Source organism: Phoca vitulina, unplaced genomic scaffold (assembly GCF_004348235.1).
Source record: "Phoca vitulina isolate PV1807 unplaced genomic scaffold, GSC_HSeal_1.0 scaffold35, whole genome shotgun sequence".
In the NCBI taxonomy this organism is placed as follows: domain Eukaryota; kingdom Metazoa; phylum Chordata; class Mammalia; order Carnivora; family Phocidae; genus Phoca; species Phoca vitulina.
In genome coordinates, this window is record NW_022589738.1 from 20,076,690 (window position 1) to 20,103,676 (window position 26,987).

Consider the following 26,987-nt stretch of genomic DNA (forward strand, 5'->3'; position numbering starts at 1 on the left):
TTATCACTTCCCTTCTGTTCTGACCTTGAACCTGAGCTTCTGTAAACTATTCCACCATCAATACCCCTCTGGTCTTATTTGGAATGGAAATTCTGCTGACTATTCTTTGGTCCAACTGAATCTGGGCCTCTGATTAATATCCACCGCCACCGGCTTTTTGCTCTAACTGGGCCTTTTTGAACTCTGGAACCATCAAGGCATCTCTGGTCTGACCTCAAATCCAGACTCTGTTAGCTTTTACTCCATCAAGACCTCTTTTTTTAAAGATTTTATTTATTTGTCAGAGAGAGAGCGAGCACATAAGCAGGGGGAGCGGCAGGCAGAGGGAGAAGCAAGCTCCCCGCTGAGCAAGGAACCTGATGTGGGACTCGATCCCAGGACCCTGGGATCATGACCTGAGGCAAAGGCAGACACTTAACTGACTGAGCCGCCCGGGTGTCCCAAGATTTTATTTTTTTAAAAGTAACCTTTACACCCAACATGGGGCTTGAACTTAGAACCCCGAGATCAAGAGTTGCATGCTCTACCGACTGAGCCCACTAGGCCATCCAGGTGCCCCAAGACCTCCTTTGATCTAAATTCTCACATGGGTGTCTTTCAACTAATCCAACATGACAGGCTTCTCAACCAACCAAAACCCAGAGCTTTTATAAGCTGTTCCATTACTGGTGCCCCTCTGCCCTGACCTCAAACACAGACCTCTCTATAAACTGTTCCATCATCATCAACCCTCAACATTGAGGCCGCCTGATCTGGTTTTGAACTATTCCAAGGTCCCTCCTCTCTGGTGTGACCTCTATTAACAATTCCCACCATCAGTGCCCTTCTGGTCTGCCTTCAAAACAAGGGTCTCTGTTAAATATCCTACCATCACTGCTCCTCTCACATGACCTTGAATCTGAGCCTTCCTTTCATATTCTAACGGAAAGACCCCTCCGGTCTCAAATCAGACCAAGACCTCTGTTAATTCTTCATCCAAGAATGCCACACTGGTGGCACCCGCACTTCCTTCGAACTATTCAACCTGCAGTCCTCTGCAACCTGACTTTGAACCCAGGCCATTTTAACTCTTAAGCCACAGTGCTACACTGGTCTGACCTCAGACCTGGTCAGCTATTAACCACCATAACATCAATGTCCTTCTCATCTGTTCTCAAGCCAGGATCTCTTTTATTGTCATTCTACCTTCAATGTCATCCTGGTCCCTAATCAAAGCTCTTCCACCATCCTTGTTCTCTTGTCTGTCTGATTCTCAACCAGGACTTATTTACTCTTCCATATTCAAAGTTCTGCTGGTCTAAAATTATCCAACACAGCCATTCAGCTATTCCCAAATCCCTCCATTCCAGGCCTGGCCCCAAACCCGGTCCTTGGTTCAGTTTACCACCCTCAACTCCCCTCTGGTTTGACCTCAAACCTGATCCTCTGATATCTGTTGTGTCACCAATGCCCTGTGGGTCTGCCATTGAGCTTATATGGTTATTTCTTCCAACACCAGTGCCCTTCAATTCTGAACTCCAACCCCAGACTCTGCTAAATATTTTAGAATCTATTTCCCTTTTGACTAAACTCAAACCCATATATTTATTCAATTGTTCCCATCCCTCTTTCTCTGGTCTGACCCTAAAACAGGGCTTCTGTTACGTATTATACCCTAAATGCCCCTCTAGGCTGAGTTGAAGCGTTTGCTAACTATTCTAATAGCAATATCTCTCAGCCTCGATATTCAAACTGTTCTTTTGAGTTGTTAATTAATTGCAAACTAATTAAAAATCCTGGCCCCTCCTACCTTGACCTCAAACCTGGGTCTCTTTATCCCACCGTCAGTGACTTTCTGGTCTATTATTGAACCCTGTGTACTCACTCCTCTACCATCAATGTCCCTCTTATCTGGCTTTGAACCACAGTCCCTGTTAATTCGTCCACTGCCAATTCCCCTCTGGTGGTGTTGCCTTTCACTGATAAGGCTACCACTGTTAATGCTCCCTTGGCCTGAGCTCAAACAAGGGCTTTTGTTAGTAACTTCACCATCAGTAATACTCTGTTGTTTTGGAGTGCTGACCCTGACTCCTGTTAACTAGTCCATCATCCATGCCCTGTTTTCTGACCTTAAACCTGGACTGTTGTTAAATTAAGTCTTCCAACATCTGTGCCCCTTTGGTGAGATTTCAAACCCAGGCTCATGGTAAATATTCTGGCAACAGTAGCCTTCTGGTCCAAACTCAGATATAGGAGAGGAACACCTACTAAACGTATAAGGACTTCAGAGTGGTCACGACTGGTGAAATAGAGCCTGCAGTCGGATATAATGGGGTGAGAGGTTATTATGTGGACATAAGTGTTCGCAGAAATAAATGGGGACTCTAGTGGAGTCACAGACTGGGATATGGACACGCTCATGATCCCTACCTGACTCAGTGTGAGCCGAGGAATCTCCACAACCCAGTCTGTGTGACCCCAGGAGGTCCATCCCCCAGTATGTATGTACCCAGAAGCGTCCACATTCCAGTCTCTGCGACCTGAGGAGCGCTGACACCCCAGTCTGTGCAACCCCAGAAGCATTCATAGTACGGTCTGTGTGACACCAGGAGTGTGTGTATACCCAGTCTGTCTGACCCCAGTGTTTCCAAATTGCACTCTGTGGGACTCATGGGAGTCCACATCCCAACCTGTGTTACCCCAAGTGGGCCAACACCCCAGTCTGGGGGACTCTTGGAGTGTCCAGACTCCTGTCTGTGTGACCCCAGGAGTACTCACACCCCATTCACAGAAGAGAGAAGGAATGAATAGTCTTTCATTTCTGCTGCTGATAATTAGATAAACGTAGAGTCAAATAAGTTTTTAAAAAACTTACAGGTACTCATAAGTTGAATTAAAAACAGGAGCTAGAACTTCCAGATCACTTAAAAAAATGATTCTGTAACAAAAAGTAGACCACTAAGGAAATACTAAGGAAGCATAAAAAATACTGAAAATATAAGGCACCTGGCGGGCTCAGTCGGTGGAGCATGCGACTCTTGATCTCAGGGTCATGAGCTCAATCCCCGCATTAGGCGTAATTCCTTTTTAAAAATTTAAAATTTCGGGGGATGCCTGGGTGGCTCAGTTGGTTAAGCGTCTGCCTTCAGTTCGGGTCATGATCCCAGGGTCCTGGGATGGAGTCCCAGTTCGGGCTCCTTGCTCAGCGGGGAGCCTGCTTCTCCCTCTGCCTGCCACTCCCCCTGCTTGTGCTCTCGCTCCCCCTTTCTGTCTCTCTGACAAATAAATAAATAAAATCTTAAAAAATTAAAAATTAAAAATTTTTTTAAAATTCAAAAGTCAAATAATATCTAAATCAAAATGATTCAGAAAGGTTTTTTTCAGTGATAAATATAAACGTGTGAGAAAAGACAGAGAAAAGAGCAGTTGCAATATACATTCAAGATAAAATTAAGGAAAAAAGTAGCAAACACTCAAAAAGGACCCTTTTTATAAGTCAAGGGCATGCTCAACATTGAAAGTATAACAGTCATGAATTTCTGTAGTCCACATAACAGAGACCAAGCCTTTAGCTAAAGGAACAGAAGACAGCCAAAGGAATCCTTGCCAACTTCTTCATATGGCTGGATCAAGTGGAGCAGTGTTCACACCAGACATTAAAAAATGAAATAGGCCTATAAATTAGGTTTAGCAGATAATGGAGGAAAATAGAGGAAGTGGACCCATGGTCTACCCATTTTCCCCACCCCTGGGCCCAAGGACAGATACTCTCGTGGCCTTGGATGTTGTCTCTTGCAGTGAATACGAGTGGCCACAGGTACCATGTTGAACACTCCTATTAGATCTTGGCAACCCTAGGTCCGTCTTCAGGAGCTTAGTCAATGGGAGAAGTCACTGATGGTCAAATTCTACCTCCAGCCTCGTCTGAATAAAAAAGATGTGCACCACCCAATTACTGAACCACAAGAAACCGTCAAGTTATTAGAAGAAAAAAAAATTCTTCTGCAACGTCTCTTAAATCAAAGGAGCTCTGTTCTGATTGGCATGTAGAGATAAATATGCACTGGTACAAATCAAAATTCCCCAAATTCCAAGAAAATGAGGATATGGAATTTTTAATACTTTAAGCGTGCTAGATTTGAAAAGATTCTTTTAGAAGCAAAGAGAGTCCAAGGTCACGTAACTAAGGTAAATCTTTGGCAAATGAGACTCATTTAATAGTTGGGTTTCATAAAAATAATACACTTTCTCTGATTATCGATGTTCAGTATAACACAAGTAGGCATTTTGTTCTACTTGGCTTTGTTTTTTCCTAAATGTATGCAGGTTCACTGACCAAATAAGCTACTCCTCCTCCAAAATAATGTTTGAGATGATGAAAAACTGAAGACTTGACCGGGTCTGGGGTGAAGGGTTCACTTCTGAGAGGTGCCACTCATGTGGCTGGCTGGCATCAGTCCTAGCTGCTGGCTGGGGTGCCCTCATTTCTCCTCCCCGCACCCTCCCTTCCTCCAGAACTCTCTTTCTCATGTGGCTTTTCCAACAGGAGACCTGGACTTCTTGACATATTGGCTGGGCTCAAATTGAAGGATGGAGTGAGAGAGAGAGAGAGAGAGAGAGAGAAAGCAAGCCACCAAGTGAGAGCGAGTACACCTAACATGGAAGTTGCAGTCTTTTTTATAAACTAACGTCAGTGATGCTATCCCCTCACTTCTGCCATTTTCTCTTTGTTAGAAGTCAGTAAATTCAGGCCACACTCAGGGGGAGGGGATCACACAAAAGCATGAACACCAGGAGGCCAGGATCCTTGGGGACCATCTTAGAAGCTGTCTGACACATTGCCCCTAAGGTATGTGGGACCCCAAACCAATACTTGTTTACAGGATCTGTCTATATAAACACTTTGAAATGCATTATGAAGTCATGGGTCCATATGCAGAAGTGTGATTTATTGAGGAAGATTTAGAACAAAGTGTAGAGAAGACGCACTTAGGTATTTGTTTATTGTCCACTCAAGGCACCCGAAGAATCCTTACAGAGTCCAGGCTCTATCTCTTCCTGTTCGGGTGTAGGAACCAACTCCTGATGTTCTTTATTGCCAAACGTGTCTAGAAAGGAAAAGCAACTAGTTTTTCACCTCTATGTAGAGAAGAACGCAGTTTTTCACCTCCTGTATTTCTTTTTCTCGGATGTCTTTTTTGTGACTTGCCCAGAGTACTCACAACATTGCAGACAGCAGATGTGGGAGGGTTTTCTCCCCCACACCAAGCAATTCTCTGCGACCCCAGCTGGGTGTCCTACAATTGAACTCAATTCTGACACCGTCTACCCAGAGAGAGTGTCACATCCCCAGGTTAAGGGCTCGGTCCCACAAGACTGTCCCGCCCACAACTTCAGATGCCAATCACAAGTAGTAGATCTCCAGGTGACCCACAACTTCTGTCAGATTTGGCTATAAATCAGAGGTTCCCACGTCCCCCTCCTCAGTTTTGATTAACTTGCTAGAGCAGCTCACAGAACTCAGGGGAACATTTACTTACATTTACCAGTTTATTAAAGAATATGATAAAGGATACAGATGAACAACAGCCAGATGAAGAGATACACAGGGCCATGTCTGGGAGGGTCCCAAGCAAAAGAGCTTCTGTTCCTGTGGAGTTGGGGTGCATCACCCTCTTGGTGTGGCTGTGTTCGCCAACCTGGAATCTCTCTGAATCCCATGCTATTGGGATTTTTATGGAAGCTTCTTCACACAGGCATGATCGGTCATTAACTCCATCTCCAGCCCCTCTCCCCTCTAGAGAACGGGAAGGGATGAGAACTGAACAGGAGGGATGAGGCTTAAAAAGCTTCTGATAAAGTCTTGGCCTTCTAGTGACCATCCTCCATCCTGGAGCCATCCAGGAGCCCACCCAGAGTCATCTCAATAGAATAAAAGATGCTCCTAGTGCTCTTATCACTTAGGAAATTCCAACGGTTTCAGGAGCTCTGTGTCAAGAACCAGGAGCAGAGACCAATCTATATTCTCTATTATCACACAGTACCATGGCTCTTTAGAACCTGTTTGTACTGGAAAAACATAGATCTTCTTACCTCTTCAGGTCCCTAAGCCATTTATTTAGTGCCGGTCACATCTTCCTCATGACACTGCATCATCCATTGGGCTGCCCATAAATACTGGCTTCCAGGGACGATTCCTACAGAAGTTGTCCCCGTGCTTTGTCGATAAGGACCACAAAAGCAAGTCTTCTGCAGAGTATGCAGGAAAATGTAGACAATCCTTCATTTTCTGGTCATGTTAAATTTACTGTTTGGAATTTTATGGCAAAAATATGAAAACACACATCTTCTAACCATGTCTTCTCTTGAACTCTTTAAACAATAATCACCACATTCTTAGAATGAGATCTGCTGCAACCTCAATTGCACCCCTGCCTTCCACACTCCACCGCCAGTGGGGAGGATAGGCAAGGGGCCCATGGCAGTGAGAAGAGAAGTCCCATTTGTACAAAGAATGTCCATTCCTCATCTGGTATGGCTTGGGACCGACCTGGGGGAGCACGATGTCACCACATTGATGAGCAAAGACATGCCATTGGAGTTGTGGAGCAATCATCTCAAAGTCCTTGGAAGAGGTAGACATGGCCCAAAGGACTGCCTGATTCCTGATGCAGAGCCTCTGGAGGGAATGACTTCTCTGGGTGCCAGTGGCAGGGGACAAACTAGGTCCTGCCACCACTTTTGCCACCTTTGGGGGCTCTAGCCTGGAGGCTGCCCCACAGTTGGAATGATGATGTGTAGGGATTGATACATGGGCCTCCATATGCAGCGCAACCCCAAGAGTTGGCAGCGGATTGTTCAAAACTAAAGCTTTGAATATGACCTATAAACGACATGAACAAGAGTCACACAAAATCGGTATGTCATCACCATTCTGATGGCCCGGTCTCATGAAATCCTGTAAAAGAAATGCCACACCAGTCAACAGGAGCAATCTCTTGCCAGGTCACCCCCCTGGAACTGACCATGGAGCACGGGGTCAGCACCATAGGTATAAGAACCAGAGTTCAGGGGCGCCTGGATGGCTCAGTCGGTTAAGCGTCTGCCTTTGGCTCAGGTCATGATCTCAGGGTCCTGGGACCGAGTCCTGCGTTGGGCTCCCAGCTCGGTGGGGAGCCTGCTTCTCCCTCTCCCTCTGCTCTTCCCCCAGCTTGTGTGCGCTCTCTCTCAAATGAATAAATAAAATCTTAAAAAAAAAGAGCCAAAGTTCATCAGGGCATCTATCTGACCCCATACATAAGGTAGAGGGTAAGAGCATCTCCAAGAGGGAGAAATGGGGATCAGGGCCCATGTGGGTTATGGTCCAGACCAAGGACTCTTCATTCAAATGGTACATCTGGCTCCAGCCACCAGAGGAGGTTTTAGACCACTTTGAGGAAGGCACTCCAAAGCATGGGGCCCCCTGCGGCTCAGGGACCAGAGCAGGGGTCCTCCTTGCACTGTCTGTGACTTACATGTAAAATATATATTACGTATAAAATATAAATTCCATATCATCTTTCATTAGGAAATTATTAAAGTTAACTTATACTATATTAGAGTGGTAGTTTTAGAATACATGCATGAATTCTTTAATATTCCTCCACTCAAGCGACGATACTTAATTCCCCTCCCCTTGAGAGTGGGCTAGACTTAGTGTCTCACTTCTAATGAACAGAATTTGGTGCAGGGATGGTGCATAACTTCTAACAGTAGCTCATAAAAGGCATCCATTGAGGCTTCCTTCTTGCTTGTTCTAGTGTTCCTGCATGCTCTACCGCACTCACTCTCTCTTCCTTTCTCTCTCTCGCCCTCCCCCTTGTCACCTGCTCTAGGGGACGACAGACACCTTATTGCAAGGACATATCAAGAAGACCTATGGAGGGCCCATGTGGCAAGGAACGGAGGATACCTGCCAACAGTCATGTGAATAAGCTTGAAAGCAGATCCTTCTGTGCAAACGAGCCTTGAGATGAGACCCCAGCCACCATTCTGGCCGAAACCTCACGAGAGAGCAAGAGCGGAAGCCAGAACCACCCAGCTAAGGCACTCCTGCACACCAGCCCTCTGAAAATGTGCAAGATAATAAACTGTTCTGGTTTTAAGCCACTAAGTGTTGGACGGCAGGTGATTTGTTACACAGCAAAAATAGCTGGTACAAATGTTATTGGTTAAAAATATTCAATAACACTTTGTAAATTCAGGTCTCTTGTTCACAGGTGGGATGAAGCAGAAGAAACAGAAGGAAAATATTTGCCTTTCTGACAAAGAACGCTCTTCATGTTTAAGTTTGTCAACTGCTGGGCGCCTGGGTGGCTCAGTTTGTTAGGCGTCTGCCTTCGGCTCAGGTCATGATCCCAGGGTCCTGGGATCGAGCCCCACATCGCACTCCCCGCTCAGCGGGAAGTCTGCTTCTCCCTCTCCCACTCCCCCTGCTTGTGTTCCCTCTCTCGCTGTGTCTGTCAAATAAATAAATAAAATCTTAAAAAAAATAAAGACTATACTTAAATTATAATTAAAGCTTACAAAGAGTTTATTCTTGTCTGTTTAATCTGGAGAAGTGTTTGTTTATGTTTTTGTACAGCGGTTGCTTTCCATAGACACACTTAACAATGCAGCAGAGTTGTTACACAGCTTGGTGGATAAGGCAGAGCCATGAGATGTCAGGAGCTGGGATCCCTGAGTCAAGGATTGGAGGAGAGCCACCTGCCCATTAGGAATACACATTTTAAACTTTACTGCTTCCTGCAGTCAGCTCCCAGGGCTAGGATGAGGCAAATAAAGTGTCTAGAGTGCAGAATTAATTTTTTTTTAAGATTTTATTTTTGGGGCGCCTGGGATCGAGTCCCGCATCAGGCTTTCTGCTCTGCGGGAAGCCTTCTTCTCCCTCTCCCCCTCTCCCTGCTTGTGTTCCCTCTCTCACTGTGTCTCTCTCTGTCAAATAAATAAATAAAATCTTTAAAAAAAAACAAAAGCTTTTATTTTTAAGTAATCTCTACACCCAACGTGGGGCTCAAACTCACAACCCTGAGATCAGCATCGTGTGCTCCACCAACTGAGCCGGCCAGGAGCCCCTAGAGTGCAGAATTTAAGGAGACACTTCAACTAATGAGTGGCTAAATGAAATGTGGTCTATCCCTATGATGGAACAGTATTCAGCCATAAAAAAAGAGCGAAGTACTAATGCATGCTACAACATGGATGAAACTCAAAGACATCACTTGATAGGGAGAACTTGAGGTTGCCAGGGAACCCCAGAAGGAGCTGAAAAATGAAGACAACATAGAGAAGGCAAAGCTGAGGAATGCAGGGATTTCAAACCCCTGGATCCAGCCTCGTCCAAAGTCAAGCTACGCCTGAACTTCTTGGTTGTATGCTGTGGGTCCGGAATTCAGAAGAGCAGCACATCAGCGATAATGGCTTATCTCTGCTCCTCTTTATCTGGGGTCTCAGCTGGAAGACTGGGAGGCCGAAGACCGGGTCACCTGAAGACCCCCTCACCAGTGTGGCAGCTGATGCTGGTTGTAGCCCACGTGTCACTTCCTCTCCACATGGGCCTTTCCCCGCAGTTGTTTTGCGCTTCCTCGCAGCATGGTGGCTGGGTTCCAAGTCCAAGCATCCTGAAAGAGAGAAAGGCAGGTGGAAGTTGGATCATCTTCATGACCTAGTTTTGGAAGTTATGTAGCATCACTTCCCCTGAACCCAAGGCATTGAGGCCATCACAAGGTCCCGCCCAGGTGCAGATGGAGAAGAAATAAGATTCTGGGTTTTTTTTTAAGATTTTATTTATTTATTTGACAGAGAGAGAGAGAGTTAAAGCACAAGCAGGGGGAGCAGCAGAGGGAGAGGGAGAAGCAGACTCCCTGCTGAGCAGGGAGCCCGACGTGGAAGGCAGATGCTTAACCAACTGAGCCACACAGGCACCCCAAGATTCTGTTTCTTGATGGGGAGTGACATGGTTCTGGAAAAGCAGATGGGACCAGAAATATTGCTGTGACCATTTTTGGAAATTATAATCTGCCACACTAACCACATAAGATACCAGGGATTTGTTTTACCTCTCTGGGCCTCAGTTTCCTCATCAGTAATGTGAAGATAATAGGGGCGCCTGGGTGGCTCAGTCATTAAGCGTCTGCCTTCGGCTCAGGTCATGATCCCGGGGTCCTGGGATCGAGTCCCACATCGGGCTCCTTGCTCAGCAGGGAGCCTGCTTCTCCCTCTGCCTGCCACTCTCTCTCTCTGACAAATAAATAAATAAAATCTTAAAAAAAAGAAAATCCATATATAACTTTTGACTCCCCCAAAACTTAACTACTAATAGCCTACTGTTGACCAGAAACCTTACTGATACCATAAACAGTCAATTAATATATATTTTGTATGTTCTATGTATTATATACTGTATTTTTACAATCAAACAAACTAAGGAAAAGAAAATGTTATTAAGAAAATCATAAGTAAGAGAAAACACATTTACAGTACTGTCCTTTTTTATCAAAAATGTCTGGGGGCACTTGCTTGGCTCAGTGGGAAGAGCATGTGAGTCTTGGTCTCGGGGTTGTGAGTTCGAGCCCCACGTTCGGTGTAGAGATTACTTAAATAAATAAACTTTTAAAAATTAAAAAGAGAGAGAGACACACACACACAGAGACACACACAGGAAAGAGTCACGTGACAATGGAGACAGAAATCAGAACATTACATCTGCCAGCTGGGAAGCACCAAAGATTGCTGGGAGCCACTGGAAGCTGGACGAGGCAAGAAAGGACCCCGCTCTGAGAGCCTTCAGAGGGAGCATGGCCCTGCCAACACCTTGATTTCAGACTTCTAACCTCCAGAACCATTAAATAATACATTTCTGTTGTTTTAAGAAAAAAAAAAAAGAGCCGACTTTTACTGGGAGCTGGCTCTGTGCCAGGCATTGGAAATAAGAAGGCGCCTCGGGTAAGGACCCTGCCCCTGAGGGGCTGACAGCAATTCCCGCAGTTAAAGCAAGAAATGGAGGGGCTTTGAGAATGATGGTGTGGTGCTATGTAGAAGACGCTTTGTGTCCGGGGACCCCAAGACCACCCCCAGCCAGGTTCGATGATTCACTCTGAGTGACTCCATGTAGTTGTGCTCATGGCTATGATTTTTTTTAAAGATTTTATTTATTTATTTGTGAGAGAGAGCACAAGCAGGGGGTGCAGCAGGCAGAGGGAGAAGCAGGCTCCCCACTGAGCAAGGAGCCCAGGACCCCGGGATCATGACCTGAGCCGAAGGCAGACGTTTAACCAACTGAGCCACCCAGGCGTCCCCTCATGGCTAAGATTTATGACAGCAAAAGGACACAAAGCACAATCAGCAAAAGGAAAAGGTGCATGGGGCCAGGTCTAGAGGGAGCCAGGAACAAGCTTCTAAGACCCTTCTCCCAGTGCAGTCACACAAGACATGCTTAATTCTTCCAGCAATGAACCGTGACCACACATGTCACATTGTCTGTAGGGAAACTCACCTGAGCCTGATAGTCCAGGACTTTTATCAGGAGCCAGTCATGCAGGCACCCTCTGGCTAGTACGTACAAAAATCCCAGATCCCAAGAAGGAAAGCGGGTGTTCGGCATAAACCACAGTGTTCGTAGGAACAGTTTAGGCACAGTGAGCCATTCATCATTTAGGGAATGGTGGGAACGCTACCAAAATCTGAGTTCTCAAATGCCACCTGTATCGGTCAGCTCAGGCTGCCGTGCAGGATACCACAGACTGGGCCGCTTAAACAACGGAAGCTTATTTTATCACAGTTCTGGAGGCTAGAAATCCAAGGTCAAGGTGTCACCGACATTGGTTTCTGGGGAGAACTCTCTTCTTTGCTTATAGACAACCATCTTCTTTTTTAAAAAAGAGATTTTAGGGGCGCCTGGGTGGCTCAGTTGTTAAGCATCTGCCTTCGGCTCAGGTCATGATCCCAGGGTCCTGCGATGGAGCCCCACATTGGGCTCCCTGCTCAGCAGGAAGCCTGCTTCTCCCTCTCCCACTCCCCCTGCTTGTGTTCCTTCTCTCGCTGTGTCTCTCGCTGTCAAATAAATAAATAAAATCTTTAAAAAAAAAGAGAGAGATTTTATTGGGTACCTGGGAGACTCAGGCGGTTAGGCGTCTGCCTTTGGCTCGGGTCATGATCCCAGGGTCCTGAGATAGGGCCCCGAGTCCGGCTCCTTGCTTGGCCAGGGGCCTGCTTCTCCCTCTCCCTCTCCCTCTGCCTCTCCCCCTGCCTCTCCCCCTGCTTGTGCTCTCTCTCTCTCAAATAAATAAATAAAATCTTAAATAAGTAAAATCTTAAAAATAAATAAATAAATAAGGATTTTATATATTTTAATATTTATAAAAATATTAAAATATAAATATAAAATATAAAAATATAAAAAAATATTTATAAATATTTATTTATTTGAGAGAGAGAGAGCACAAGCAGGGGGAGAGGCAGAGGGAGAGGCAGACTCCCCGCTGAGCAGGGAGCCGGATGCGGGGCTCGATCCCAGGACCCCAAGATCATGACCTGAGCCGAAGGCAGACAGTTAACTGACTAAGCCACCCAGATGCCCCAAGGTTTTTTTTGTTTTTTTTTTTTTTAAGTAATCTCTACATCCAATGTGGGGCTTGAACTCACGACCACAAGATTAAGAGTTGCACACTCTTCCGACTGAGCCAGCCAGGTGCCCCTGGGCGAGATCTCTTCATATAAGGACACCAGTCCTATTGGATTAGAGCCCTGCTTATGACCTTATTTAACCTTAATTACCTCCTTAAAGGCTCCATCTCCAAATAAAGTCACATTGGGGGGTTAGGGCTTCAACATATGAATTTGGGTAGGGGGTTGGGGGACACAATTCAGTTCATAACACTAACCAAAGGTCAACCTTGCAAGCTGGTCTTTCTTTTCTTTTTTTTTTTTTTTTAAAGATTTTATTTATTTATCTGAGAGAGAGAATGGGAGACAGAGAGCATGAGAGGGGAAGGGTCAGAAGGAGAAGCAGACCCCCTGCTGAGCAGGGAGCCCGATGTGGGACTCGATCCAGGGACTCCAGAATCATGACCTGAGCCGAAGGCAGTTGCTTAACCAACTGAGCCACGCAGGCGCCCGCAAGCTGGTCTTTCTAAGGACAAGCAGTCTCTAAAGTCTCCAGACTGCTATGTTAACTCTTTCCTGCAGAGGCTCCACACCAGATTCTAGAAGCCTTGAAGTGATTGCCAATTACACTGCTCCCTGGGAGGAAGGGGGCCTCATTTGGTGCTTGTAATATAAAGATTTTTTTAAAGTAATCTCTACACCCAGTGTGGGGCCCGAACTCACAACCCCAAGATCAAGAGTCGCGTGCTCCACCGACTGAGCCCGCCAGGCACCCTGGTGCTTGTAATCTAGATTACAACAGCTCTTTCCTCGTGTGTTGAGAAAGTTCCTGGCACCTTGACCACAACTATGAGACCAGAAGTTGATGTGTGAGCAGAAGGCAGCCTTACACAGACACAATGTAACAACTCACCCCTAAAAAGGGACATGCGTATTGGGGTGACAGTGATCAAAACCTCCCTTTGAGAAGTGACATGCAAGGGAGGCATGGTAGACAGCAGTTGATGACGTGAGCTTTGGAGGAAGACAGCGAAGTTCAAGCTGGATTGGATTTGTGGCTCTGAAGCTCTTATTGACATGACCCATGCTGCTATTTAATAAATATTTGAAGAAAGTTTTATTTTTTAAAAAGATTTTATTTTTTTTAAAAGATTTTATTTATTTGACAGAGAGAGACACAGCGAGAGAGGGAACACAAGCGGGGGGGGGAGTGGGCGGTGGGAGAAGGAGAAGCAGGCTTCCCGCTGAGCATGACCTGAGCCGAAGGCAGATGCTTAACGACTGAGCCACCCAGGCGCCCCTAAAAAAATTTTATTTTTAAGTAACCTCTACACCCGATGTGGGGCTTGAACCTACAACCCTGAGATCAAGAGTCGCATGCTCTACTGAGTCAGCCTGGCGCCCCAATATTTGAGGAATGCTTTAAATGGATGTTGTTTACCCTTGGTGAAATTAACTTGTCAAGTCTCAGTTTCATCATCTGTAAAACTTACAATGATAATAATATTCTCACAAAATTATTCAATACGTTCAAGGATTAAAGTGCTGCTCCTGATGCCTGACTCAAGGTACGTGCTGAAAAGAAAGACAACTAGCATTAAATATAAATAGTAAGGGGATGATGGACAGTGAACTATGGGTCGTACGAATGCTGGTAATTTCCCAATGATGCTGAGCCATCCTGGGGCTGCACTAAGCCATCAGCTTTGGAAGCGATGGAATTCCAAATGGCCGGGCGATGATGAGACAATAAGAACCTTCCCGACCTTACTATATGTTCTCATGGATCCTTGTAACAAATCTCCAGCACTTACCACGTGTTTAGATTTGTAGCAGTTGGATTCTTGGAAGCCTAAAGAAAAGGAGCACATAAATAAACACTCAATGACACCATATCGGATGGCCAAAAAGCAAAAAATGACCTAGTTCAGAATTTAGCCCTGGAGAAACAGAATGACTCCAGAAGCACTTATAATGCTAAGTGGGACAGTTCATAATAATGCTCCAACTGTCATAAATCTGTATGTACTGACTAGTAGAATGGCGAGATGTAAAATGTGTAACTTCAGGAAATGCAAGAAATAAATGATGGAAACACAACAGCAGTAGGAGGCTTTATATTAATCAGCCTAGGATAGATGTAGTAGACACAGGAAAAATTGTACAATTAGGGGCACCTGGCTGGCTCCGTTGGAAGAAGATGCAACTCTTGATCTCAGGGTTGTGAGTTCAAGCCCCACGTTGGGTGTCGAGATTACTAACATATATATATGTGTGTGTCTTTTGGCCAGTGACTATGGAACATTAAAAATTATTGACCCTCATATTAGACCACAAGGAAAAGTTCAATAAATTCCAAAAAGGAGAATGGATACACACCACGTTCTCTGACCATAGTGCAATCAACTTAGATTCTTTTTTAATAGCTTAGAAAAAAAACTTTAAAAAGTATCTCTTTTAAACAACTCTTGCACCAATTTATCAATACACCAGAATTTGCAAGAAATCTAGAATAATAAGATTTAAAATTTCTCTGTAATGAAAACATTACCTATCCAAGTGTACAGGGTATATAGCTAAATGGGATCCCAGAGCAAAATTCACAGTTTAAGATATACTATACAAGATATCGTTGAGAAATTTCTAAACGACTAAATGTACCCAAACCAAAATCAACAGACAAGTGATAAGCTGGGAGAAATGCTTGCAGTACACGAAAGACGGCAAAGGGTGCGATGTTGTGATTTATAAGGAATTTGGTCATTCATTTCTCACAAACATTTGGTCTTTGTCCACAGTTCCTGAATCACAGCTCCCCAAAGCCTTGGAATTTCCTAAGTGGGGGTAAGTGATAAATATATCTTTTGTTATGTTAATGAGGGGACTTTGGAAAAACACTTTAGGATGGGGGCTGGTTGCTGGGGGAACCAACAGGTGTTTAGAGGGCTGGAAATTTCAGCCTCTTCCCCCCTCCCCCCGACTTCCGGGGATGGGGGAGGATCTGGAGATTGAGTGCAAACACCAACATCAGAGATTTAATCAATCATCCCTATGTAATGAAGTCTCCATAAAAACCTAAAAGAACGGGGTTCGGGGAGCTTCCGGGTTGATGAACACATGGAAATTTGGGGAGAGCGGCGTGCTCAGAAGGCTTGGAAGCTCTGAGGCTTTCCCCCATACCTCGCCCTAAGTATCTCTAACATCCAGCTATTCCTGAGTTATATGCTTCCATAATAAACCAGTGATCTAGTGAGTAAAATCTTTCTCTGAGTTCTGTGAGCCGCTCTTGCAAATTAATGGAACCCAAGGAGGAGATGGTGGGACACTCCAATTTGTAGCTGGTTGGTCAGAAGCACAGGTGATCCTGGACTTCTGACTGGTATCTGCCTTTGTGGTCGGGGTGCGGTCTCCTGGGATTGAGGCCTGAATCTGTGGACTCCGATGCTATTTCTGGGTAGATAGTGTCAAAATCGAGCTGAAATTGTGGACACTCAGCTGGTGTCCGGAGAATTGCCTGTTGGATGCAAGCAGTGGATTTGGGTCCAACACCCAAAAGAATGAGCTGCCTTTGTTAATTTATAAATCAATAAGAAAAGACAAAAAGTGAATAGAGATGGACAAAAGATATGAATGGAAAGTTCACAAAAAAGGGGAATAGCCAAAAACCCATGAAAATATGCTCAATTTCGTTCATAAGTGAAGAAACTCTAACCAGTGCAATATTCTTTTTATTTGTCAGATTGATAAAAATGTATGTGTTTCATAATATCCAGTGTAGACAAAGGTATGAGGAAACGTGACGAGGATACTAGGCAGAAGGATAGACCTGAACAAGAGTTTTGGAGAAAGTATTTGGAGGAAGTTTGGCAATATTTATCAAAGTTTTCTATTTGTATACATTATGATCCAGGAATTCCATTGCTAGGAAGTTACTTTTATTTGATTTGATTTTGTTTATTTTATTTAAAAAATATTTTATTGATTTATTTGTCAGAGAGAGAGAGAGAGCACAAGCAGGGTGAGCGGCAGGCAGAGGGAGAAGCAGACTCCCCGCTGAGCAAGGAGCCTGAGATCATGACCTGAGCTGAAGGCAGATGGTTAATGGACTGAGCCACCCAGGCACCCTGGAAGCTACTTTTTAAATTTACTTTTTGAAAAAGTAGCTGTATATATGTTTTTAATAGGAGGGTTAACCAAAAATATATACATAGCTGTTTTTTAAAAAGTCAATAAAGGGGCGGCTGGGTGGCTCAGTTGGTTAAGCGTCTGCCTTTGGCTCAGGTCAGGATCCCAGGGTCCTGGGATCGAGCCCCACATCGGGCTCCCTGCTCAGGGGGGAGCCTGCTTCTCCCTCTGCCTGCCGCTCCCCCTGCTTGTGCTCTCTCTCTTTCTATCAAATAAATAAAATCTTTAAAATAAATAAATAAATAGTCAATAAAGTGCTCACTTGAGCAGCACATATACTAAAACTGGAACAATATGGAGATTAACACGGCCCCTGAGCAATGAACACACACAAATTCATGAAGCATTTCATATATATTATGACAAAGAAAACCACAGGCCCCAAATGGCGTCACTTATATTAAGGCCCCATCAGTAAACCAAGACTTCACACCTAACCTAACTGCAGTTTCAGCCCCCCCAAAATGTCCTTTAACAAAAAATCAACATGGGAATTTCCTGGTCAGCAACAGGAAATTTACTGATAGACCTCTTCCATTCCCCTTAGGAGGGTGACCTTGCCTAAAACAATGGTTCTTTGCTAATAATTTCCTTTTCTCCACTCCCTCTCTGCATTTAAAAACCTTTCCTTTTCTGTAACCCTTTGGAGCTCCCCTCTACTTGCTAGACAGGATGCTGCCCAATTCACGAATCAATTAATAAAGCCAATTAGATCTTTACAATGTACTCAGTTGAATTTTTGTTATTTAACAATATAAAAAAGTAATAAAAGAATTGAAAGTCTGTTAAAAAAAAGTAAGATAAAATGGCTTCTTATGGGATGACGGGAAAGATTGAAGATTCAGGGAAGAGACAGTAGAAGGTAGATTTCTCTGAAATATACCATACTGCTGTTGAGTTTGGAACCATGTAAATATAATAATCATATTATATAATTATATTCTATTCTAAAAGGCTTGTCATACCCCAAAGCAAGGGAATTATTGAAGACTACTTCAGTCATATCAACCAAGTTTAAAAGGCTCCTACCAGGGGCGCCTGGGTGGCTCAGTCAGTTAAGCGGCCGACTCTTGATTTCGGCTCAGGTCATGATCTCAGGGTCTTGTGATCAAGCCCCGCGTGGGGCTCTGCACTCAGTGTGGAGTCTGCTTGAGATTCTCTCCCTCCCTCTCCTTTTGACCCTCTCCCTGCTTGTGCTTACTCTATCTCTCTCTAAAATAAATAAATAAAGTCTTAAAAAAAAAAAAGTAAAAAACATAAAAGGCTCCCATTGGCTAAAGATGGGTCAATCTGAGCACCAAAAAGAAAAGTAACTGCAATGGATTGAAATACATCAACTAGCCACGAGATCATAATGATGCTTAAAAAAAAATGTCATTGGCCGCCTCTGGAGGATGCTAGTGAACCACTGTATTCTTCTTTTTTTTAAAGATTTTATTTCTTTATTTGAGAGAGAGAGAGACAGAAACAGAGCATGAGCAGGGGGGAGGAGGCAGAGGGAGAGGGAGAAGAAGACTCCCTGCTGAGCGGGGAGCCTGACATGGGGCTCGATCCCAGGACCCTGAGATCATGACCCGAGCCGAAGGCAGATACTCAACCGACTGAGCCACCCAGGTGCCCCCCACTGTATTATTCTGAAAGCTGGTAAATAAAGAGAGAAAAAGTACCTGACTAGGTAACTGATGATATTAAAGAATTATTGTTTAATTGTTGAGATAAGACAATGATGTATGGTTAACTTGTTCAAAAGAGTTATTGCTTATAGCAACATCTTGAAATGGTATCTGGGTTTGTTTCAAAGTAATCCAATGGGGATGGAGAAGTCGGTCAAGGTATGAATGAAAGATTCTTTTAAAGATTTTACTTATTTATTTATTTATTTATTTAAGAGCGAGCGGGGGGGCGGCAGCAGAGGGAGAAGGAAAGGGAGAGGCAGAGAGTCTCAAGCAGACTCATGTGCTGGTGTCCCACATGGGGCTCAATCTCACCACCCCAAGATCATGATCTGAACCCAAATCAAGAGTCACTCAGCCGACTGAGCCACCCAGGCGCCTCAGCATGGTGACTTAGAATTCTATGTCATTTCTCGCAGAACTGAAAGGAATGTCTGGAGTCAGATAGCCTGGGTTCAAAACCCAGTTCTGCCATTTACTGTGTGGCTCTGGGCAAGTTACTCAACCTCTCTGTGCTTCAGTTTCTTCATCTGCAAAATGGGAATTGTAGTACCTACCTCGTGGGTTGTTGTGAGGATTCATGAATTAACACGTGCAAAGTATTTACAACACAGAGTGCCTGACACCTCATAGGCTCTCGCTAAGCATTGGTTCTTGTGATTATACTTGTTGGGGTGTATCCTACAGGAAGACATGATGACGGATGAGGCAGGAGAAGTGGGTAGGATTGTAGGTTAAAGAAGGAGTGTGGCTTTTATTTGGCAGGAAGTCATTGAAGGGTTTTAAGCAATGCTCACAGCTAACACTGCGGACTGAGGACAGAAGCTTCATGTCTCACAAGTGGTTGCAACATGAATTTCCTACATGTGCAATTAACTGCAAAATGCTTCAGGGCGAGTTGAAAACCTCCGACTGTGTTTACTAGAACCCTAGTCATTCCACACACATACAAAATGCAGTACCGCACTAATCCTAGTCTGTCTCAACTAGAAAAAGGAAAGCTAAACGTGGGCCAAGCTGCTATTTCCTTAACAGGAAGGTGTCCTGGGCTTGGGAAATGACTTATAAGGGGTGACATGACTCAGGATCCTATGAAGCTGGGACATGCAGAACTTTATTAAGTCACATTTCGTGCAAGCTGTATGTATATTGATTATATAACTGGAGTATGTTCTAGGAGTGTGTTCAAAGCTAGGTCTGATTAAGAGCACTATGCTTCTAAAAGGCACAATTCCAGGGGCACCCGGCTGGCTCAGTCAGTGGAACGTGTGACTCTTGATCTCATGGTCGTGAGTTCGAGCCCCATGCTGGGTGTAGAGATTACTTAAAAATAAAAATAAATAAATAAATAAAAATTTAGGGGCACCTGGGTGGCTCAGTCATTGGGCGTCTGCCTTCGGCTCAGGTCATGGTCCCAGGGTCCTGGGATCGAGCCCCGCATCGGGCTCCCTGCTCAGCGGGAAGCCTGCTTCTCCCTCTCCCACTGCCCCTGTTTGTGTTCCCTCTCTCACTGTGTCTCTCTCTGTCAAATAAATAAATAAAAAACTTAAAATAAAATAAAATAAAATCTTTAAAAAAATAAATAAAAGCATAATTCCAGTCATCAGTTTTTATTTTGGCAAATTAGAAACATAACACAAGGGGTGCCTGGCTAGCTCAGTAGGGAGAGCGTGCGACTTTTGATCTCAGGGTTGTGGGTTCGAGCCCCACATTTGATGTAGAGATTACTTAAATAATTATTTTTTTTAAAAAAAGAAAGAAACATTCCACAAGTTTAGAGAACAGCAAAAATGAACATTCTGGACCCACCCCAACTCCAACCTGTCTGTACTCACGGCCAGTCTTATTTCATCTATGGCCCACCTACTAGGCATGCCTCAGATTATTTTGAAGCAAATTCCAGACATCATATTATTTCATCTAGAATATGTCAGTATGTGTTTTTGAAAGATAAGGACTCTTTAGAAAACCTAACCTCAATACCATTTTCTCATCTAAAAATAATAATAATTTGGGGAGCCTGGGTGGTTCAGTCTAGGTTAAGCGTCACTATCTCATGGGTCCTGGGTTAGATCCCCAGGCTGGGCGTCCTGCTCAGCATAGAGCCTGCTTCTCCCTCTCCCTCTGCCTCTCCCCCACTCATTCTCTCTCTCTCTCTCTCTCTCTCTCTCTCTCTCTCTCTCTCGTGTGCCCTCTCTCTCAAATAAATAAAACCTCAAAAAATTAATAATTTGTAAATAGCATCAAATACACAGTCAGCCTTCACATTGCCCTGATGTTGTATATATATTAGGGAAGGCTTTCATAAGGATGCTGTGTACTGGGACACCTGGGTGGCTCAGTTGGTTAAGTGTCTGCCTTCAGCTGAGGTCATGTTCCCTGGGTCCTGGGATTGAGTCCCGCATCAGGCTCCCTGCTCAACAGGGACCCTACTCCTCCCTTTGCCTGCCACTCCCCCTGTTTGTGCGCGCGCTCTCTCTGACAAGTACATAAAATCTTTAAAAAAAAAAAAGGATGCTGTGTACCTCCATAATTAGGCATGTAACTGTTAGTGATCGCTTTCTGGGATATCATCAATCACTGATGAGCAGAGGTTGGATCATTTATTCACAAGGGGTGGCAAAATGGAATGTTTTGATTCCCTCATTCCTTCTTCCTTTATTAGCCCAAATATATCTATAAAGGAGAACTTCCCCTGGCCAACTTTTCGGCGTGTATAAGAAAAACAGGAGAGCTGCTCGATTCCTGCCTCCTCTTTACCAGTTTTCAGTATCAAGTGTTGTTTCCCTGAGCATCCTCTCAAGGAAAACCATGAGCTATTTTTATTTAATGAGCTATTATTATTTATTCGTGAACTTGTGAATTTCATATTAAGTTTTTAATTATAATTCCAATAAATTAACATGCAGTGTTATAGTAGCTCCAGGTGTACAGTATAGTGATTCAATAATTCTATATATTTCTCAGTGCTCATCAAGGTAAGTATACTCTTTAAATTTCACCCATCCCCCACCCACCTCCCCTCTGGTAGCCATCTGTTTGCTCTCTATAGTTAATTAAAAGTCTAACTTGTGGGTTTTATTTTTTAAATTTGTATTATTTTAAAAAATATTTTATTTATTTTTTAAAAATGTTTTATTTATTTATTCATGAGAGTCAGAGAGAGAGAGAGAGAGAGAGGCAGAGGCAGAGGGAGAAGCAGGCTCCCCGCCTAGCAGGGAACCCGATGTGGGACTCCATCCCAGGACTCTGGGATCATGACCTGAGCCAAAGGCAGACGCTTAACCATCTGAGCCACCCAGGCGCCCAAAAAATATTTTATTTATTTGATACAGAGAGAGAGCACAAGCAGGGGGAGAAGGAGGCTGAGCAGCGAGCCCCGAGGTGGGACTCGATCCCAGGATCCAGGGATCATGACCTGAGCCCAAGGCAGGTGCTTAACCGACCGAGCCACCCAGGTGCCCCTATTTTATTTTTTTTTAAGATTTTATATTTCATCATCTCTACACCCAAGGTGAGCCTCAAACTTAGAACCCCGAGATCAAGAGTTGCAGCTCTACCGACTGAGCCAGCCGGGCGCCCCTAACTTGTGAATTTCAAACACGTTTATAATTAATGTGTTTCTTTTTTTTTTTTTAAAGATTTTATTTATTTATTTGAGAGAGAGAATGAGATAGAGCATGAGAGAGGGGAGGGTCAGAGGGAGAAGCAGACTCCCCGCTAAGCAGGGAGCCCGATGCGGGACTCAATCCCGAGACTCCAGGATCATGACCCGAGCGGAAGGCAGTCGCTTAACCAACTGAGCCACCCAGGAGCCCCTAATTAATGTGTTTCAATCCAGTGCAATCATAAGCCTCGTGGACGCTCCAATTGCCCATCTACAATCAGTGGGATCATCTTGAACTTGGCTTCTGGATCCTTTCTCAGAACTTCCCAATTTTCTGCTCTAACAGAGCGTTCCTTTCTTTCTGGTACTGCTGGCTCATCCGGTGGGCCCAGGGGCCTTGAGGCTTTGTCAGAGTTTCCTCTTGGTGACAGTGTTGCTCCAGAAATACCAAGAAGTCCGCCGGCCCTCCTTCCACCCCCTTCCACACTCGGCCTCCGCTCCCGCCTTTCGGGTCTGGAAAAAAATGCCAAGGAGCCGGAGGGCCTCGGGAAAGGAGGCCACCTGCTGCGGGCTTTGCAGGAAACCAGCTGGCTGAGGCAGTACTTGCCTTTCTTCTTTGACCCCGAAATCAATCTGAGATCTAAATGGCAAACTCTCATCAGACATCATTTCTAGAATTCCATTTCTACCCGTCCTAGGCTTTGTCAGCCCGCCCTCGTTGACTCCACCTGAGATCCCTGCCAAGTTACCGTGGTGCCAAGCAGTGCTGGAAAGTCAAGGCCTGGAGGAAAGAAAGCAGCCCCGGAGGTCGGGGGGTGGGGGGGGGTCACACACCTCCCAGGCCCCGGGGCGTCCGCCTCCAGGTGCGGATCCCAGCACCGAGGCCCGGGGTTCTCAGAGTGCGCTGGGTGGCTCAGCAGCATCTGCATCCCTGGGGACTTACTAGAAATGCAAATTCCCAGACCCCAACCCAGACCCACTGGATGGGAAACTGGGGAGCCTGTGTTGAAGCAGGCCCTCCAGTGGATCCCGAGAGTCACTGCACCAGGCCAGGTGTGCTCAGTGGGAAGTAGCTATCTGGGGCAAGGCTTCGGAGGGCCGGTCAGACGGTCCGGATCGGTTGGTCAGTGTGCACCATGCACGGCTCAGGGGACGCGCCCGGGCGCTCCACGCGGAGGGGAAGGACAGTTTGGTCTTGTGGTTTTATCACTGATACTGGAACCGGCACCCTTTCTCATGCCATTAAACAGCCTTCCATTGCTTCCCATCTCCTTTACTTTCATTTCAGAAAGAGTGTTTAATATTATCATTGGAAAAGTCCACTCCCCGAGTGCCTGGCCGGCTCAGCCCGTGGAGAGTGCGACTCTTGCTCTCCGCCCCGAGTTCGAGCCCGAGGCTGGGGTAGAGAGTACTTTTATTTATTTATTTATTTTAAATCTTTTATTTATTTCACAGAGAGAGACACAGAGGGAGTGGGAGAGGGAGAAGCAGGCTTCCCGCCGAGCAGGGAGCCCAGTGTGGGACTCGATCCGAGGACCCTGGGACCATGACCTGAGGCCGAAGGCAGACGCTTAACGACCGAGCCACCCAGGCGCCCCTAGAGAGCACTTTAAAAAAAACAAAGTCCATGCTGCTCAGAAGTTTTTCAGAAAACAAAGAACTACGTCGGAGATATTTCTACATTTCCATGTTTATATTTACATAAATGTTTTTATAAAATTGGGTTCACTTCTACATATTATTTTAAACTTTTATCTATTCACTTATTTATTATTGAAGTGTTCTATTCGTTTCAGCTGTACAATATAGTCATTCAATAATTCTATATATTACTCCGTGTTCATCAGGGTAAGTGGAGTCAGCATCTGTCACCAAACAATATTATTACAATATTATTGACTCTATTCCTTATGCTGTACTTTTCATCTCCGTGACTTACTTATTTTGTAACTGGAAGTTTGTACCTCCTGATCCTCCTTTATCTATTTGTACATATCATTTTGGATGGTACTGTTACACAAGATGTAGTTTTCCAGTAACTATAACTCATGAAGGCGTATTTTACAATTTTTAAATAAAAATGTAATAATCAGGGGCGCCTGGGTGGCTCAGTCGTTGGGCGTCTGCCTTCGGCTCAGGTCATGATCCCGGGGTCCTGGGATCGAGCCCCGAATTGGGCTCCCTGCTCTGCGGAGAGTCTGCTTCCTCCTCTCCCTCTCCCCCTGCTTGTGTTCCTTCTCTCGCCGTGTCCTTCTCTGTCAAATAAATAAAATCTTTTTTAAAAATGTAATAATCACAATGAAGAAATTAGAAATACAGAAAATATTTCAAATCTCAAATTTCTAGAAATATATCCAGTATTATTGGCTTTATTTGCATAATTTCAGATTCTATTTACATACAGTCATTCAATTATATCTAATATATGTGAGCAGGGATACAAAATGCCCAGGGTTCATCAGTATAATCCATATAATACTCATCATTCATCTTGTAAGATATATTTAAGTGTATATGTAAGCATATTTATAAACAATACACATTTTTTCTTTTATACAAATAAGACCGTGTCACATAATGTTCATGCCTGCAATTCATCATTTACCCCACGCCCCATATTATGACAATGTCCCTTATAGTTGTTCTCAAAGTGACTGCTATTTATTTTTTATAGATTAAAAAAGTGTTTATTCTAATTGGAAATTCAACACATTCATTTACAAAGTTTAGAAAAGTTAGAAATGATTTAATAAGCAAATAATTTACATATTTAAAAATTTTAGGTGCAAGGGGCACCTGGCGGGCTCAGTCAGTGGAGCGTGTGACTCTTGATCTGAGGGGCGTGAGTTCAAGCGTGGCCCTCCCCCCCCCGTTTGGGTGTAGAGATTACTTAAAAATAAAATCTTTAGGGGAGCCTGGGTGGCTCAGTCCGTTAAGCGACCTGCTCTTGATTTCAGTTCAGGTCAGATCTCAGGGTTGTGAGATTGAGCCCTGTGTCAGGCTCCATGCTCAGTGGGAGTCTGCTGGATATTCTTTCCCTCTACTTCTCCCCCCCATTTTCTAAAATAAATAAATAAATCTTTAAAATAAAATAAAATAAAATCTTTTTTTAACTTTTTTAAAGATTTTATTTTATTCATTTATTTGAGAGAAAGAGCACAAGCAGGGGAAGGGGATAGGCAGATTCCCCGTTGAGAGGGGGAGTCCCATGTGGGGCTCGATCCCAGGACCCTGAGATCATGACCTGAGCCGAAGGCAGACCCTTAACTGACGGAGCCACCCAGTCGACCCTAAAATAAAATCTGTAAAAAATAAATACATAGGGGCGCCTGGCTGGCTCAGTCGGTGGAGCATGTGACTCTTGATCTCAGGGTTGTGAGTTCAAACCCCATGTTGGGTGTGGAGCCTACTTAAAAAAATAAAATAAAATATAAAATAAAATTTATAAATTCATTTCAGTTTAGGCTTTTATAATATTTGTATTTCACATAAAAGTGGAATTATTTTCTACAGTTTCTTTTTAAAGATTTTATTTATTTATTTGACAGAGAGAGCACAAGCAGGGAGCACAGCAGAGGGAGAGGGAGAAGCAGGCTCCCCGCTGAGCAGGGAGCCCGACGTGGGGCTCGATCCCAGGACCCTGGGATCATGACCTGAGCTGAAGGCAGACGCTTAACTATCTGAGCCACCCAGGCGCCCCTATTTTCTACAGTTTTATAGAATATTTCTCCATCATGTTATGATCATTACTCATAAGTTTGTATTCCCAAAATTATCCAAAAAATAAAGGCTTAAACAGGCTAATCCTATTCTTCAGACCCAATGACTTTTTAACTTAATCAGCAGCCATGATTTAATTCAATCTGTGTACATTTGTTTCACTTCCTGGATTGATTTAGGGGTTTTTATTCCATTTTTTCTCCCAATGCCTTGGAAGTTATATTTTCTATTCTTATTATTTTAATCTTTATATAGAATTCTTTTCAAACTTAAACTTACCTACATTTTCTTTTCTTTTCTTTTAAAAGATTTTCTGGGGCACCTGGGTGACTCAGTCTTTAGGCTTCTGCCTTCTGCTCCGGTCATGATCCCAAGGTCCTGGGATCGAGCCCCGCATCGGGTTCCCTGCTCAGCGGGGAGTCTGCATCTCCCTCTCCCCCTGCTTGTGTTCCCGCTTCTCACTGTGTCTCTGTCAAATAAATAAATAAAATAAAATAAAAAGATTTTCTTTTATTTTTTAAAAAATTTTAAAGATTTTTATTTATTTATTTGTCAAAGAGAAAGAGCATGAGCAGGGGGTAGAGGAACAGGCAGAGGGAAAAGCAGACTCCCCAGTGAGCCGGGAGCTCGATGTGGGGCTCAGTCCCAGGACCCTGGGATCATGACTGGAGCCAAAGGCAGATGCTTACCCAACTGAACTACCCAGGAGCCCCAAACCTACATTTTTTTAAAAAAGATTTTACTTATTTATTTGACAGAAAGAGACACAGCGAGAGAGGGAACACAAGCAGGGGGAGTGGGGGAGGGAGAAGCAGGCCCCCTGCGGAGTAGGGATCCCAATGCAGGGCTCGATCCCAAGACCCCAGGATCATGACCCGAGCCAAAGGCAGACGCTTAATGACTGAGCCACCCAGGCACCCCCAAACCTACATTTTTTTAAAAAGATTCTATTTATTTATTTTGACAGAGAGAGACAGCGAGAGAGGGAACACAAGCAGGGGGAGGGGGAGAGGGAGAGGGAGAAGCAGGCTTCCTAGTGAGCAGGGAGCCCGATGCGGGGCTCGATCCCAGGACTCTGGGATCGTGACCTGAGCCGAAGGCAGACGCTTAATTACTGAGCCACCCAGGTGCCCCAATCCTACATTTTCTTAACAATAACTAACGTTAATAAGTTATTGTCC

At 44.4% G+C, this 26,987-nt stretch overlaps 1 non-coding gene across 1 annotated transcript; it reads left to right on the forward strand.

Moving 5' to 3' along the window:
• Positions 1–17,060: 17,060 nt before the first annotated feature.
• Positions 17,061–17,164, forward strand: LOC116646205. The gene has a single exon (XR_004302099.1). It is a non-coding gene; the product is annotated as a U6 spliceosomal RNA (small nuclear RNA).
• Positions 17,165–26,987: the final 9,823 nt, after the last annotated feature.